Source organism: Crocuta crocuta, unplaced genomic scaffold (assembly GCF_008692635.1).
Source record: "Crocuta crocuta isolate KB4526 unplaced genomic scaffold, BGI_CrCroc_1.0 scaffold213, whole genome shotgun sequence".
NCBI classification, from domain to species: Eukaryota; Metazoa; Chordata; class Mammalia; order Carnivora; family Hyaenidae; genus Crocuta; species Crocuta crocuta.
The window spans coordinates 2420690-2435723 of record NW_027529442.1 but is presented as its reverse complement, the minus strand read 5'-3'; the positions used below and the strand labels follow the sequence as shown (position 1 = coordinate 2435723).

Genomic DNA, 15034 nt, shown 5'->3' with positions numbered 1-15034 from the left:
CCCCTGAAGAGAAACACATGGAGGGTGTCCTCAAACCTCTCAGCGATGTAAAGGATCTAAAACAAATATTGCCTTCCCCATGTCTTTTTGGGAGGAAAGTCTAAGAACACAACCACAGAGGAAATTCTCCTACTGTGTATGGCTGGAAGAGTAAGGACCGCCACACCACAGACCACCAACTATTTTAGCACCAAAACATCCCCTATTAATGGCACTTTCACGTTGGAAAATTCCTCATTGCTTAAACTGGCAAGGAAATCTCTGGGCTAGTAGAATTTTTACAAGTATAACACTCTCAAGGATGTAGCTCCTTTCCTTCAAGTGCCTGATTTATTTTTCTTGCCTATTTGGTTTTTCCAAACAGGAAAGGATCCCTGTGAGAACAGAAAAGATTTTTTTTTCTTTCCTTTTCTACAGAAGGTCGCTGTTCTACATTCATTAGCGGGAGCTGGCTGTGAGTGCTTCCATCAGTGAATTACTGCACATAAAGTTCAGGGACGGCATTAACGTGTTATTCCTCATTAACAGAAAAGTTAAGTCTAAAGTCAGAGACAAGTAAAAATTTCTGTGAAGATCAAACCAACATTCCCAACAGGCCAGGACTGTTTTCAGGCTGCCTCTTATCTTTTCCGATTATAATGCGAAACTCCACCATTACTTCCCTCATCCTTGGGAACGTGGGTGGAAAGTGAAGAGGTGAACAATCTGGAAGCAGGCTAGGAAGTCAAAGAAACAGTACTGAAAAGACAAGAACATTGCCTTTGAGAAGCTATTACAAAGAAAGACTCACTGAGCAAAGTCCTAACGTTTCCCACTCAGTAAACATTCTTTTCTTGGCTCCGCCACTGATTGAAACGTAAGTGCTGAGGGAAGTTACTTAACCTGTCTGGGGTACAGTTACCTAATCCCTAAGAGAAGCAGTGAGACACATTACTAAGAGGTGTGGGAGGCAGTTAAATTACGGGGTCACTGTCCCACACTGACTGGCTAGGCCAGCCCAGGGCAGGGCTCGTCTACTCACCTATGAAATGGAAGAAAGAGTGGTGGCTACCTCAAAAAGGAACCATGAAATCCTGTGGTACTTTTCCTGTGGAAGAGCTCGTAGCATGCTTCCTGAGAGAATGTTCTGTATGCTTACAATCATTACTATGATCATCATTCGTTATTCATATACATACCTCATAACTCATCACACTCTACTCTCCACACCTATTTAAGCTTTCTGTCTTTTCCCTCTTCTTATGCTTCTTTCTTATGTGCTTAGGGGCACTCGAACTTTCTTATAGCAAGTCAGTTATCAGGTAAGCCTTGGTGTTGTGGCGTTCAAAACGAAAGAATTAACACCCCCCATAAAGGGCTCAAGAATGTAAAAAAGGTAAAACGTCTCAGGGTTTCAATCAACCTGAGGAAAGAGAGCATCCATATGAAAACTGATTGAGGGCAAAACCAGTATGAATTTTGTTACTTATTGTTGTTAATATTACCCAAAAATGTTAAGATTCTTAAGGCTAAGAGGTAACTGTCAATGGCTGGAATAAATCTATATTGGGATGAATACTATAACAGAGAGACAAAGTCCCTAAGAAACACAGTCTCCAAAAGTTCTCAGGAAAGCAACACTTGAAATGCTTGGTGTACTAAAAAGAAAAAAAAAAAAAAAAAAAAACAAAAAAAATAAAAAAAAAAAAAAAAAAAAAAAAAAAAAAAAAAAGTCTTAAAAAGGTGTTAGAGGTAACAAGAACTCAAGTTCTCCTAAAGGCCAAGAACACTAGGAAATCTCACATACAATTTCCCACTACCCTCACAGATGAAGTGCCAAAAGAAACCTCTGAAAATGAAGACTGCAGCTTTTCCTGGACCAATCCCCAGAGACCAGAAGCCTCAATTTACTCAACAGCAAGACTCGCTTTTTTCCATTTTGAAGACCACAGTGATTCAACACCAATAATTACTGTTTGATCAACCTACACCCAAGAGGACAAAAGGAACACAAGATGGAGAAATTAAAAAGGGTCCTTTCTACTGGGATGGGTACCTTTAGATGTGTCAATTAGACTGCCCTCAAATTTGGTACATTACTTCTGGGTGTGTCCACAAGGGGGTTTTGAGGTGAGATTAGCATTTAAATCAGTAGACTGAGTAAAGCAGAAGGCGCTCCCCAACGGGAGTGAGCATCAGCCAATCTAATGGCGGTGGTCTGACCAGCGCAACAAGGAAGATGAATAAAAAAGTCCAGCGCGGTCTGACTCATGACCTGTGACACTGGTCTTCCACCCAGATGGAAGTTAAACCATTGGCTCTCTCGGGTCTCAGGAGACTTCTCGGCAAGTAATCTCTGTTCTGATTTGCTTGCTTTGTTTTATTTTGATTTATAGATGTCCTATTCTGTTCCCTACAGAAGCCTAATTACAGCCTCTAAAGTCTCAAGTGAGTTATTCAGCATCCCATGTTCACTAACTGGGCACGCGAACCTTTTTTTGTCTTTAATCTTTTTCATTATTAGTAATAAAAATCAAAATAGCATAAAACGCGCATGAACTGTCATTTCAGAAAAATCTAATATTCGCATTTTTCCCAATAACATTACAGGGCTTTTTTGTTTTCTATTTTACAATGTATTTGCTTCTCTGAGTCAGGATCCAAAACTTGTCCCTACTTTAAAACAAACCAGTGTCTTCCTACATCTAATAGATTTCCCATGTGTGTACTGTAAAGGTTCCCATGGTTTGGATTTTGCCAGTGTTGTTGATTACATCCCCAAGGTATGATTTCACAGGTTACCCTACTTATTTTTCTGTTAATTTATACACAGACCTAGAAGGCTGATCAAATTAAAGCTCCATAGATCTCTGGCAAAACTACTTCACAGGTAGTGCTATGTATCCACCTATAAAAAGATGCCTCATGTCTAGGACTCCCCTTGGGTGTAATGTCCTCAGCGATTACTGCCTGGATCCACAAATGGATTCAAGGGGGTCACACTAGAACACACTGCTGCAATCTTGCCTGAATCCACTGTCACTAAAATCATGATGATGTCAAAGCCAGAACTGTGGCTTTATTACCAAAATACTTCTTTAACGAGAAAGAGCTCCCACTGACCATTGCCTGTATGCATATCAATACTTCTCCATATTTTAAGGATGTCTGAAGCTTATTCTCTACTAAATTCTCCAGGAGAAGCTCATAAGAATAACATTCCCTGATTACTAGCACATTCACAATAATGTATCTGCTGGTTTATATCCAAAGATCAGTTTGGCTGGTTATAAATTTCATGGCTGACATTTCTTTCTCCATGATTACCTTACATGTGATACGCCACGGTCTTGTGGCATAAAGCACTGCTGTCAAAAAGAAGTCTCAGGGGAATCTAATTTTCTTTCCCTTATAATAGTCAAAGTTTTTATTGCCTGGACGTTCAAAGTGGTTTTTTTTCCCCTTTCATTAAGGACCATACTTGTACTATACTGTATGTCTCAGCAATGATCTGAAATGATTTTATGAGGAATAAAGTGGCCTTTTCAATACTTAGCTTCAAGGAATCCTCTTTCAATAAAGTCTTCCTCACGTCCCTCCCCCCCTTGCCCCCGTTTAATTTCAATTACTTTATGAGACTTCTGTTATGGATAGTAGGTTAGCTTTTAGATAGCTTCTCTACAACTTTGAAATCTTTTTCATTCTCATACTTTTGATTAGTAAAAGGTTCCACTCTTTCTGCTGTTCTCTAAGCATTAACAATTGCATTTACTTTACTTGCTCTTACATTTTTTTCTATCTACTCTTAATTTCTGAAATCAGTTTTAGTTCGACTTTTTGCCAAAGTCTGCCATCTTTTCTCAAAAATCTTCATTTCTGACTTTCTCTACTACTGCTACCTAAGGCTCTTTCATACTCCCCATGTTCTTAATATTTTCTTAAGTTAATTTTATTCATATTGAGAGAGAACACNCCCGACGCGGGGCTCGAACCCACTAACCGCGAGATCATGACCTGAAGTGAAACCAAGAGTCAGAAGCTTAAATGACTGAGCCACCCAGGTGCCCCTTGTCTCCTTTAAAAAGAGGGGCAACTGCCTGGCTCAGTCAGTGAAGTGTGTAACGCTTCACCTTCGGGTTGTGAGTTCGAACCCCACACTTGGTGTAGAGATTACTTAAAAATAAAGTATTTTTTAAAATCAATTAATTCATTAATTAAAATATCAGGTCTGTAGTTGTCAACTCTTATGAGTACTGTTCCTTATCTTCTCTTTAATTATAATACATTCGGTGAGGAATTCAACTATAATCCTATTGCTCATTTCTTATCTAAAATGAATATTCCCTGGGACGCCTGGGTGGCTCAATCCACCAAGCGTCTGACTCTCGGTTTCAGCTTAGGTCACGATCTCACTGTTCATGGGTCCAAACCCCATATGGGGCTCTGTGTTGACAGAGCTTGCTTGGGATTCTCTCACTCTCTCTTGCTGCCGCTTCCCTCTGCTTGCGTGCGCATACGCACTGTTCCTCAAAAAAAATAAATTTTAACAAATGAATGAATGAATACATACATACTTACATACACACACTCACACATACATACATATATACATACATACATACATACATACATAAAAGAGATAATCTCCAACTTTGTGAGGAGGGAAGTTGGTAGTTAAGATTCTCTTGTTCAAAGATCTGCCTGCCGCTGCTGCTTTTACTGTTCCCACAGAGCCGTTCCAAAAACTGACTTACCTTCATCGGTCTGTCTTTTCAGCTCACAGACATCTAACTGAACCTTCTCTTCCCTGGACTCTCACCGCCCCATCTTGCTCAGTCTGGACTCCACTCCCAGTACCCTCTCCTGGGTGCGGAGCTCTATCTTGGAAGGGACGTTCAGTGTGTTACATTCTACAGCGATGATGCTCAGACATCACAGGCCACTTGTCCTCACCCAGGAACGAGATACCCAATGGAAGCGCTCCCTGGTAGGGAGCACATTCCACCAGCACCCACCATACTGTCTGATGGGTGTCTGTGTCTGGTTCGGGGGTTCAAATCTTCCCTCCTCTCCTTCTAGGATGACGTCTACACAGGTCTCGCAGCTGTCCGGTGGTGTGTCTTGTCCACACATATGCTGAGAAAGGCGGGGGTGCCTTATCACCTGTTTTATTGCATATATTATGTGCCTTTGGAGTTTAGCTTTTCCATTGCTCTATTTTTTTTTTCATGGAGAAATTTGAGCTTTAAAAACTGTCACCACTGGTGATCTCATCCCAGCATTCACTGCAAACTCACCTTAGAATGTTTCTAGAGCCAAAACAATTAGTTAACCCTTTTATATTGCTTATAAATATTAGTAAGTCCATGAAAAGACTTCAACTCCCCCCAAACCAACTAGTCCCACCTACCAATGTTTTCTGCAAAATTTTCAACCACTGTTTTTGCGGTTTTTCATTAAATCATCTTAGTGATTGAAATGAAAAGGGTTTGGCAATACCTTTTTCTTAATCACTAGCTCTTTGTAAACATGTCATAAAATGTATATGCAAAAAAGAGAAGTGATTAATGAAACCCTCATGTACTTACCAGGAGCTTCCCAGCGGTAAATTTAAATTAATTTTATTAATAAGTTATCTCCCCCAAAAGGCTCTACTTCCATTCAGATTTACAGGTGAAACTGTTCTGAGCACGGCAGAAACTCTGTCTCACCGAAACCTCCATATCTCATCACTCCTCTCTCCCCATTGCTGACCCCAGTCAACCCTCCTCATGTGTCACCATTGCCACTGCCAAGTCAGCCATCCATGTCCTTGTTCTAACCATTTTCGAGTAACGTATAAACAATTTGAATATACCCAGTCATGGGTAGCGTTCTAGGGAGAGGATGTCCAAGGAGTCCTTGGCCCCCAAAACGTTAAGAACCAACAGAGCTACAACCTGTTGAGTAGTTACCTGGGATACAGTCAACACCACTAACGCTGGAATTGTCTAGGAGTTAGATGGGACACAGTGAACAGTCTACCACTTGCTCCAAGTTCCTGAATTTTATTCGGGGATGTCAAGACACAAAAGAACTGCAAGGGAAAATCCCTACCTAGAACTAAGTTACATTGGTCTTTGAGTTTCACATCCCTGGGCCTCAGTTTCCTCAGAGAGTCTAACTATGGAAGTCGACCTGAAGTCGACCTTCAGATTTCCTAATAAACTCAGAAGGGCTTATTCATTAGGCAAGGAACACTCAGCTGACCAAAGGCATCAGCTCTGCTACTGAAAATTTTCACTTGCAGTGTGATACTTTCGGGGGTTAGAACAGTCAGTAATAGGGTGCCTGGGTGGCTCAGTTGGTTGAGCGTCTGACTCCAGCTCAGGTCATGATCTCACAGTTTGTGGGTTCGAACCCCGCGTCGGGCTCTGTGCTGACAGCTCAGGGCCTGGAGCCTGCTTCAGATTCTGTGTCACCCCCTTCCCTTTGCCCATCCCCTGCTCATGCTCTGTCTCTCTGTTTCTCAATAATAAATAAATGTTAAAAAAAAAAAATGGTCAGTAACCACTGCCTTTATGAAATAAAATAACCACTGACTAAATAAAACTAAAATAATGAGAGGTCCCTTCTAGAATTCCCCAACTCTAGTTACATTTCTCAGACAAAATAGGAACCTGATCTGCTTTGTGCAATGTCGTACATATCCCAGTGCCTATAACAGTGCCAGCATGTAACACGAGCTTTATAAATATTTGTTGGATGGATGTGCAGGCCTCCCTTAACCTAATAAACAGTCACTGTATCTTTCATCTTGCTTGGTAATGACTGACACTATAGAGCAATATGGTTCTCAATAAGCACTGGCAATAGAGAATGGATAAACTATTTTTGCTCGGTAAAAACAATGAAGCCCCATCATCTGGGTCCCTACAATCTTGCCAATATGAGCTTGTATTCTTCTATTAGCTCAAATGAGAGATGACATTGGGAAATGGTGATCCCCATTGTAATGTATGCCATCTCTAGGCTGCACTGGAAACAAGATTACAGCCAGCAAAATGGAACAATGGGATTTCTTTTAATAATAAACAAAACTAAATCTGAGAAAGCAGGAGCCGTTAAGGACCAAACTAGAAGGCAGATCACACAGAAGTGAGTCCAAGGCAGCCCTCCAGAGAGAGAAAAAAAAAAAAAACAGTACCAGAATTGGAGTTAGGCACATTGGAGTTTGAATTCCATTTCTACTTTGGCCACCCTAAGCCTCAGCATCGTTATTTATAAATCAGGGCTAAAAAATATAGTTCCTTCATAGAGTTGCTGTCTGGAATAAAGGAGATCAGGTATGCAAAGCACTTAGCAACTTACTGAGCACAAAGCAGTCATGTAATGAAGTCTATTTTCCCAAGCCCCTCCCAGACATCCTAGCTAAATAAAAACAAAGAAAAAAAGTAATATGGAGGGAGGAAACAAAAGAGATACCCTACAAGGGCACCTAAGTTTTTACATATGTTCTTTCTCCTTTTGCTTAATACATAAAGACTAGACACCTTCAGGTAGCTAAATGCTAAGATACAGAATTTTAAGCAACCTCCACTTAATTCATAGTTCCCTGAGGTCTGAGAATACTCTGAGAGCAGATCTTAAATTATAAAACAAGCAAACAAAAAGCTGAAAACATACGGGGCTACTAGACTGAGGCCAAAGTACCACAAGTGAAACCCTCAAAATCAAGTTACCACCAAAGACAGTTCTCCTGGGAGATTTCAGATTCGCAATCTGTTAAAAGCAAGCAAAGCCAGTCCTTGGATCTGTTCTTTTATACAAGAAGTGAAAGAATGTCATGGCTACTGAACACAAGCTCCTAAGCCAAATGGTTCCAGAGTATATCCCAGGGCCACGGCTATGATGGGCTATCACCAGGAAGAGTGAAGGAGCCCACACTACAACCAGAGGGCCTAAGTTCAAACCCTACCCCACTACTTAATAATTGGGGCTTTGGACAAGTCCAGTGGCCTTTTCCACCTCTAGTTCTTCATCTGTAAAAATAATCTCTGTTACGATTTATATAGGGATTAAGTGACAAGTGAGAGGCACTTAGAATGCTTGGCATATATTAAAACAGTACATGAGGTACGCCTGGGTGGCACAGTCAGTTAAATGTCCAACTCCTGATTTCAACTCAGGTCATGATCTTATAATCCATAAGATTGAGCCCCACATCGGGCTCTACATTGGGAACGGAGAAGCCTGCTTAAGGTTCTATCCCTCTCTCTCTCCTTCTTCCCCTCCTTTCCGCCCTACCTGATGCACGTGTGCACATGTTCTCACTCTTTCTTAAAACACACACACACACACACACACATACCCCTACATAAATGTTTGGGACATAAAAATACCTCTCTATGAGAATACTGATAGCCTCTTCATTGAAAGATTGTTGAGATAAATCAAACCAGATATTCCATGTAAAGAGTACAGCACTAGGCCACGAATACGGTATGCATTCAATAAACGTCTATTAATATCACAGCTACAACTCAACTACTACTATCATATTAAAGGCATCTTTAAATCTTTAAAACTCTTCAAACCATGATGGCCGAAAACCAAGCCAATGCAATTACATACATACATGCATGCACACACAAATACTCTTAGACACACACACACACATACACAAGCAGATTTTAGTTCTTATTTTCCTCACTCTGTCTAAAACCTTGAACACCATACTCTGCCATGAAGTTGACTTCCATGAAATACCTCATGTGATATTTTTACTATGGTCTACCTCACTGTCCTGTCCTAGTTTCTCAAGACCGTGGTCTTTGCTAAACAATAATGGACAGAAATCTACTTAAGGCAATCTAAGCTGTTATTCACTGCATGTAACAGAAATGCCTATAGGATTTAAAATTTAAATGTCTCCGTAAAACATGGGGCATTTAAGACTCTGAGACAGGTATGCGCATTTAAATGAATCCAGCACCCTAAATCAGTAGGTGCACATTAAATATTCATCAAACCAGCAAAACAGTTGTTCACAGCATATTTTTTATCTGTCACAATGCCCTCAAATACTTCCTACCCTCCCATTCCTAACATGAGGTTTACCTCAGGGCTGGACCAACACAGGACCACTGAGGGTAGATATCAGAGGGGCCCTAAGAGCACAGCACTTCAAAGACCCAGCGCCATTTTGCTGATTTTGGTGGCCCTAAAGAATCTCACTGTGGAAAGCAGCTAATTGAGGAGCTGCCTGGAAGCCTAGCAAATTTAATGATGGATCTGGGTTTAAGTTGGTAAATGCAGGCATATACATGCATTTCAGAATAATCCTCAGCTCCTACTGTAGAAAGCGGCTAGCCGAGGCGTTATGTGAAAACTTAAGAAACTTCAGCAGACAAACTGGAAACAGATCTGAGTTAATACTGGTGATTGTCACCGAATTGTAAAATGTACATATCCATTTTGAATAATCTTCAACCTTGTGTGAAAGATTATTATGTACAAAAGGAAAATTGATCATGCTTTGAAATGAAGATAGAGAATAAATATTTGTTGAATGGCTGACAGATGAATTGACAAAGCTGAATGTATGAATGTATGTATGTATGTATGTATGTATGTATGTATGTATGTATGTCAGGATGACTATTCACTTACTACTGAGACGGTAAATCTAAAAGTATGGTTAGGACACATGTAAAAACACACACACACACACACACACACACACACACACATCTAAAGCTACCAAAAAGAAATTGCTAGGAAACCTATTCTTTGCAGGCAGGATGCGCTATATCAGGGTACAAGGCACACTTTATCCTGCAAAGCACATGTATTTCAAACCCCATTACAGCCTAGCAATTTTCCCTCCCGAGACACAGAGGATAAACTCTCCACTCTCCTCAGTATGTCCTCATGCACATTTAGAAATAAAAGCTTCTTTTGAAGACAGGCCTACAAATAAATTACATTATTTCTGTTATGTCACAACTAATGGAGAGAAAGCGCAGAGCGCAAGATGAACAATAATCTAAACCGTTAGATCTGATTTGTAACCTAATAATATTCAGGTACCAGCAGAGGGACACAACGGAGCCCGAGCCAAAACAGCAGGCAAGGTATGCCATCAGCACTCTTGCGGGACTTTTGATTTTTTAAGCCTCTGGTAACTTGGAAAAGGTCCACGGTACTATTTTTTCCCTATGTGACTGACAGAGCTGATTACACCTTTAAATTAAGTCTAATAATGTATATGGCCCTTATGAATCAGAATATGAAAGCTGAAGTTGTGTTTTGTAGAAAAGTGTATCATTTTATAATACTGAAAGCAGGCATGACTGAATAGGGCGCCTCCCTGGAATTCAGCTTTGGTCAAACAGAGGGCTGAATACATGACCCTGAAAGCAATGGATTCCTTTCTCACGTTGCTGAACATCTGAGCTCCTAGGTTTTCTGGATGAAGAGCAGATACGTAAGTCCATGTGATAGCTGTGTAGGTCAGATTTCTGCTACAAAAGCACTACGACCCCTCCTTCCTCCCCCCCCCCCCCCCCAAAAAAAAAGCAAAAGTATTTTGGTGATGGACAGCAGGAAGGGCTTACTCTCTCAATGGAGTTCAGGTACACTGGATGGCTGAGCATAAGCTGCAGGTTGGGGACAGGATGCACATCTCTCATTCTGGGACCGGCAGCTGCCAGGGAACGTGGGGCATACTATTTTCATGGCAGGTGGCAGAGCAGAAAAGCCAAGTTAAGCCACGCAAGCACGTTCAAGCCCTCTACTCACGTACATCTACTACGTTCTGCTGACCAAAGGGAATCACAGAGCCCAGCCCAAGTCAATGGGGGCAGTGAGGTGTCCACCCACTGGGAGGCACAGCAGAGTTACTCGGCCAAGGGGCTGCGGAGCAGTTACAGGGAGAGTGTATCACATCGGCACAATAATAGGGTCCACCACACTTCTCTCCTGACGGCCTCCAATCCCTAGCACAGGTGGGTGACAGGCTAAGGGAGACTGTCACTTGCCAGTGGAGTAGCCACCGTAGGGACAACTGAATTTCTATGCAGATGGAGTTGAGAAGAGAAATCAGCCCAGAAGAGGTGGGGGAGGAGGGGTGGGCAGCTAGACTGGACCTTGTCTTCTAGCTGGGTGTGTGTCACCAGCAGATGGCTCTTTTTGCTAAGGTCAGTCACATGCCTTAAAGGAGATGGAGGCAAATGCAGAACAACCAAGGGGGCGGTTTTCACGATGGTGAATAAGGTCTCCCTTGGCTGGCACTGCCCATAGCAAGACCCTAAAAAAGAAACCATTCCCTTAGCCTTACTAGTTAGTTCTTGTCCATTCCTCACCACTCTTTCCTTTCTTTGGGAATCTCAGGAATTCCTGGCAACCTCCACGCAAATGATTCCCCAATCAATACTTCCAGCCTTGCAGTCTAATCCTAAATGCCTTGTGCCTTAAGATCACTCCTTCCTGGCTATTATACTTGCACCCTGAACTTACATTTGGGTCAAGAGCTGAATTTAACAGCTTTTTGCACACATCTTTACCTCTTCCTCTATTTTCCTTATCAGGCTGTTTCTCTTATTTTCTCCTGCGCCTCCTACTGAGTGCACGCTAGGCTCCAACATACCATAATATTCCCAGGGACAGAGATTGCCCGTTGCCTGGCCACACTCCAACAGTCATTCCCGCTGCACACAGACAGCCATCTTCCAACTACAGACACACAACAGGCTAACCACCTTTCCAGACACATGCAGCTACGGAATGGACATGGGATCCAATCCCAAGTGGAGTGATCCAAGGTGAAGTGTGCAAGGGAGCCTCTGGAAAAGGTCGGACTCCCTGACGGAAAGAGGAATATAGAGAGAAACTTCTTTTCCTGCTATTCGCTGAGGCACTGTCATGAAACCAGGAGAGAAAACACCTTCAGTGTCTGTGCACCTCATCAAAAAGCTTCCATGGCTCCCAACTGTCAAGTGAATAAGACCTAAACGCCTTAGCTCAGTATTTAAATGTCTTCATCATCTGGCGCACATTTACACTGCCAGCGGAAAGCTTCCTCTTCCTGCTCACACCAGGAGAGAGTCATTACACAACCGGCTCCTGGTACTGGGTGCTCACAATGTGCCAAACACACTGCTCAGCAAGCTACGTATAGTATTCACCCACTCCACGCATCCCATGTGGTGTTATTGAGCCCATCTTACAAAAGACAACCGGACCAGAATTCACATGCAGGTTGCTCTCCATGAAGCCCCACGCTTTTCAACTACTATTTCTTGGGTGTTTTCTGTGTGCCAGACACTATTTTACTCCACATCCAATCTCCTCTTTGAGTGAGTTCTTCTCTCTGTCGTCCTCCTTTCGGGGGCTTCCTCTAGGCTCAGCTCACAAAGCCATTTCACAAAAGATGCTTCCTATCCAGATGCAGCAGAAAGTCCTAAGCAATCACGTTCTCCTCTGAAAACACTGGCATCATTTTCCCCTTCTTCCCTTATAGCCTTCCGTCCTTCCTACTTGTCCTGCAGTATTTTAATTACACGTTACGCCAAATTAGAGGCTGCAAACCCCTGACTAGGGTTAAGATCTGCCACTCATTCATTTTGTAACTTTTCCGCCCCCCTGTGATAATGATAAGAGACAACGTTTACTGAGCCTCTACTATGTGGAAGACGAAGAGCTAACACCTTGCACACTCCTTCGGTTAGTGCTGCGTTAACTCTGAATTCTATTACCCTCGCTTTACAAGTGAGACAACCAAGTGGGACCAGACTGAGGCACCTGTCTAAGGTCACATACCTAATAGGCTGCAAAAACAGATTCCAATCCAAGAGGTCCAAAAAGAAATAATAAAATGTTTAATGTTATATTACACCTCAGTTTTCATCAACTAAGATACAAAAGGTCTACCACTAAAGCATTTGGATCAAAAGGCTCCATTAGGAGTGGACCCAAGTTTAAAAGCTTTATTCACTGCCAGATTTGAACAACAGGCTTGGTTTTGAGAATAACCTTCACTGGTATACTCTGGCCAATTACTATGTGGGAGGGCAGGAAAGGGAGGAGTTTAATTCAGTATTATCTAGGCCAGGAGAGCTGTGCCCAATGGACTATATGTTCCAAAGATTTGGGCCTTACTTGAAATCTCTGTGTTTTTTATGAAAAGGATGGTCTATCTTACAGTCAAAGAAGTCAATTTGTGCCTGGGAAGATTATGATGAGGTTGGTAATCTATTTAAGGGGTTCTCAAACTGGATCAAGGGACTATTTGCATAAAAATTATCTGGGGGTGCTTGAAAAAAATAGATTCCACAGTTAAATAGGGATGAGCACTCCTTACAAAGGTCCTTGGGATTTCTGATGAGCTGCAAAATTTAAGAACCCCTGGATTCAAGTCCACTCCATACCTCAACTGTTAACACTTCGGCACCTTACCAGTTTAAAAATAACTACACAGGGGTGCCTGGGTGGTTCAGTCGGTTGAGCATCCAACTTTGGCTCAGGTCATGATCTCACAGTTCACAGATTTGGGCCTCACATCGGACTCCGAGCTCACAGCTCAAAGCCCGGATCCTGCTTCGGATTCTGTGTCTCTCCCTCTTTCTCTCTCTGTCCCTTCCCTGCTTGTGCTCACTCGCGCTCTCTCTCTCTCTCTCTCAAAATAAATAAGTAAACATTTTAAAAATGTAAAAAAATAAAAAATAAAAATAGCCAGACCAAAAAAAAAAAAAAAAGGGTTTTGTCATCAGTTGTGACTTTCATCTCCAACCACTACAATTCTGAAAAGCTCCAGACTGTGATTATTAAGTCCCCTACATATTTTGTTACATCCACACAAAAGGCCTGATCCTAAAGGACACATTCTATGAGTTTCTGCAGTGTGGTTCAGAGTTCTGTTTATATAATGATATCAGGCTGGTACCCAGGTGGGATTACATATACTCAAAGAGTAGGAAGCACATTCCGAGGAAAGCAGCTTGCCTTTCAATAATCTGATAAACAGGCGTTAACAGAAGCACCACAAGTGCTGGATGCCTGAGCCTGGGTGCCTTTGTTGAACCATATGTCAGAGAGCTCCGAGCTCTACATGAGATCAAAAACGCAGTCGCCCAGATAAAAGTCGTTCTCTGAGCTTCTTGCTGGAACAAGAGGGAAAGAAAGGGCTTTGCTTTGAAGAGTAGTATAAATCATCTGCATGTGCAGCTCAGAGTTTGAAAGGGTAAATACCATCCTGATAACATTTCAGTAATATATAAACACACATAGATATACAATACACGCACACACACTCTCACATATATAGGCGCACACACATTTGACTCTGTTATCAATGTGGTATTTAACACACACACACACACACACACACACCCACAAAAGCTACTTATTTCCTATTTCCTGGCAGTCTTAGACTATTTCCACTTATATAAGTATATCACGAAAATATTAATTAAAACCGAAAATAGAGCACAATAAATGAACAAAACCAACTACTGGAATTCCTACTGATCAAGACGTAGAATGGGCCACAAGTAAAAGATATTCATCAGCCCCTAAAGGATGAACGAGGAAGAGGGAAAGCGTGAAAGCAAAACACCCAGCTCTCAAGGTCACATCTAAGTTTTGACAACGTCACTGGCATAACATACACTTCTGTCCCAGGGACAGAGCAGAAGCAAACTTGAGTAATGACAAGTAACTTTAATTAAACCCTCCATCTGCTTATAAGCTTGATGAACTTCAAAACATACTTGCCGGCCAAGTCGGGGTCTCTGCAAGCGGTAATCGTTTCTTATTAATCTTTGACAAACTATTACAGTTCCCATTTTAACCCTGGCCAATGGTGGAATGCCCTCTCTCCCCATGATTTACAAGTAGCCTCAGAAATTAGAAAGTGATGTACAGCTCGTGCGACTCATTTTAATAGGAATCTGAACGGCTTCTCTTTCCCCTTTTTCAAAATACAGTATCCTGGATTGTTCTCTCCATGCGTGCGAGAAATAACTTGGGTGTAGAAAATGCAGAGATGTTTAAATGGCGAGATAAAAGGCATGAT

General features: G+C 41.9%; 1 protein-coding gene and 1 non-coding gene across 4 annotated transcripts in view; one reads left to right on the top strand and one right to left on the bottom strand.

The window, feature by feature from the left end:
• Positions 1-15034, bottom strand: part of PTPRG (protein tyrosine phosphatase receptor type G) — a 706759-nt gene that overhangs the window by 463348 nt on the left and 228377 nt on the right. The gene's annotated exons all lie outside the window — the stretch shown is intronic.
• On the top strand, positions 6308-6392 carry TRNAW-CCA (transfer RNA tryptophan (anticodon CCA)). The gene has a single exon. It is a non-coding gene; the product is annotated as a tRNA-Trp (tRNA).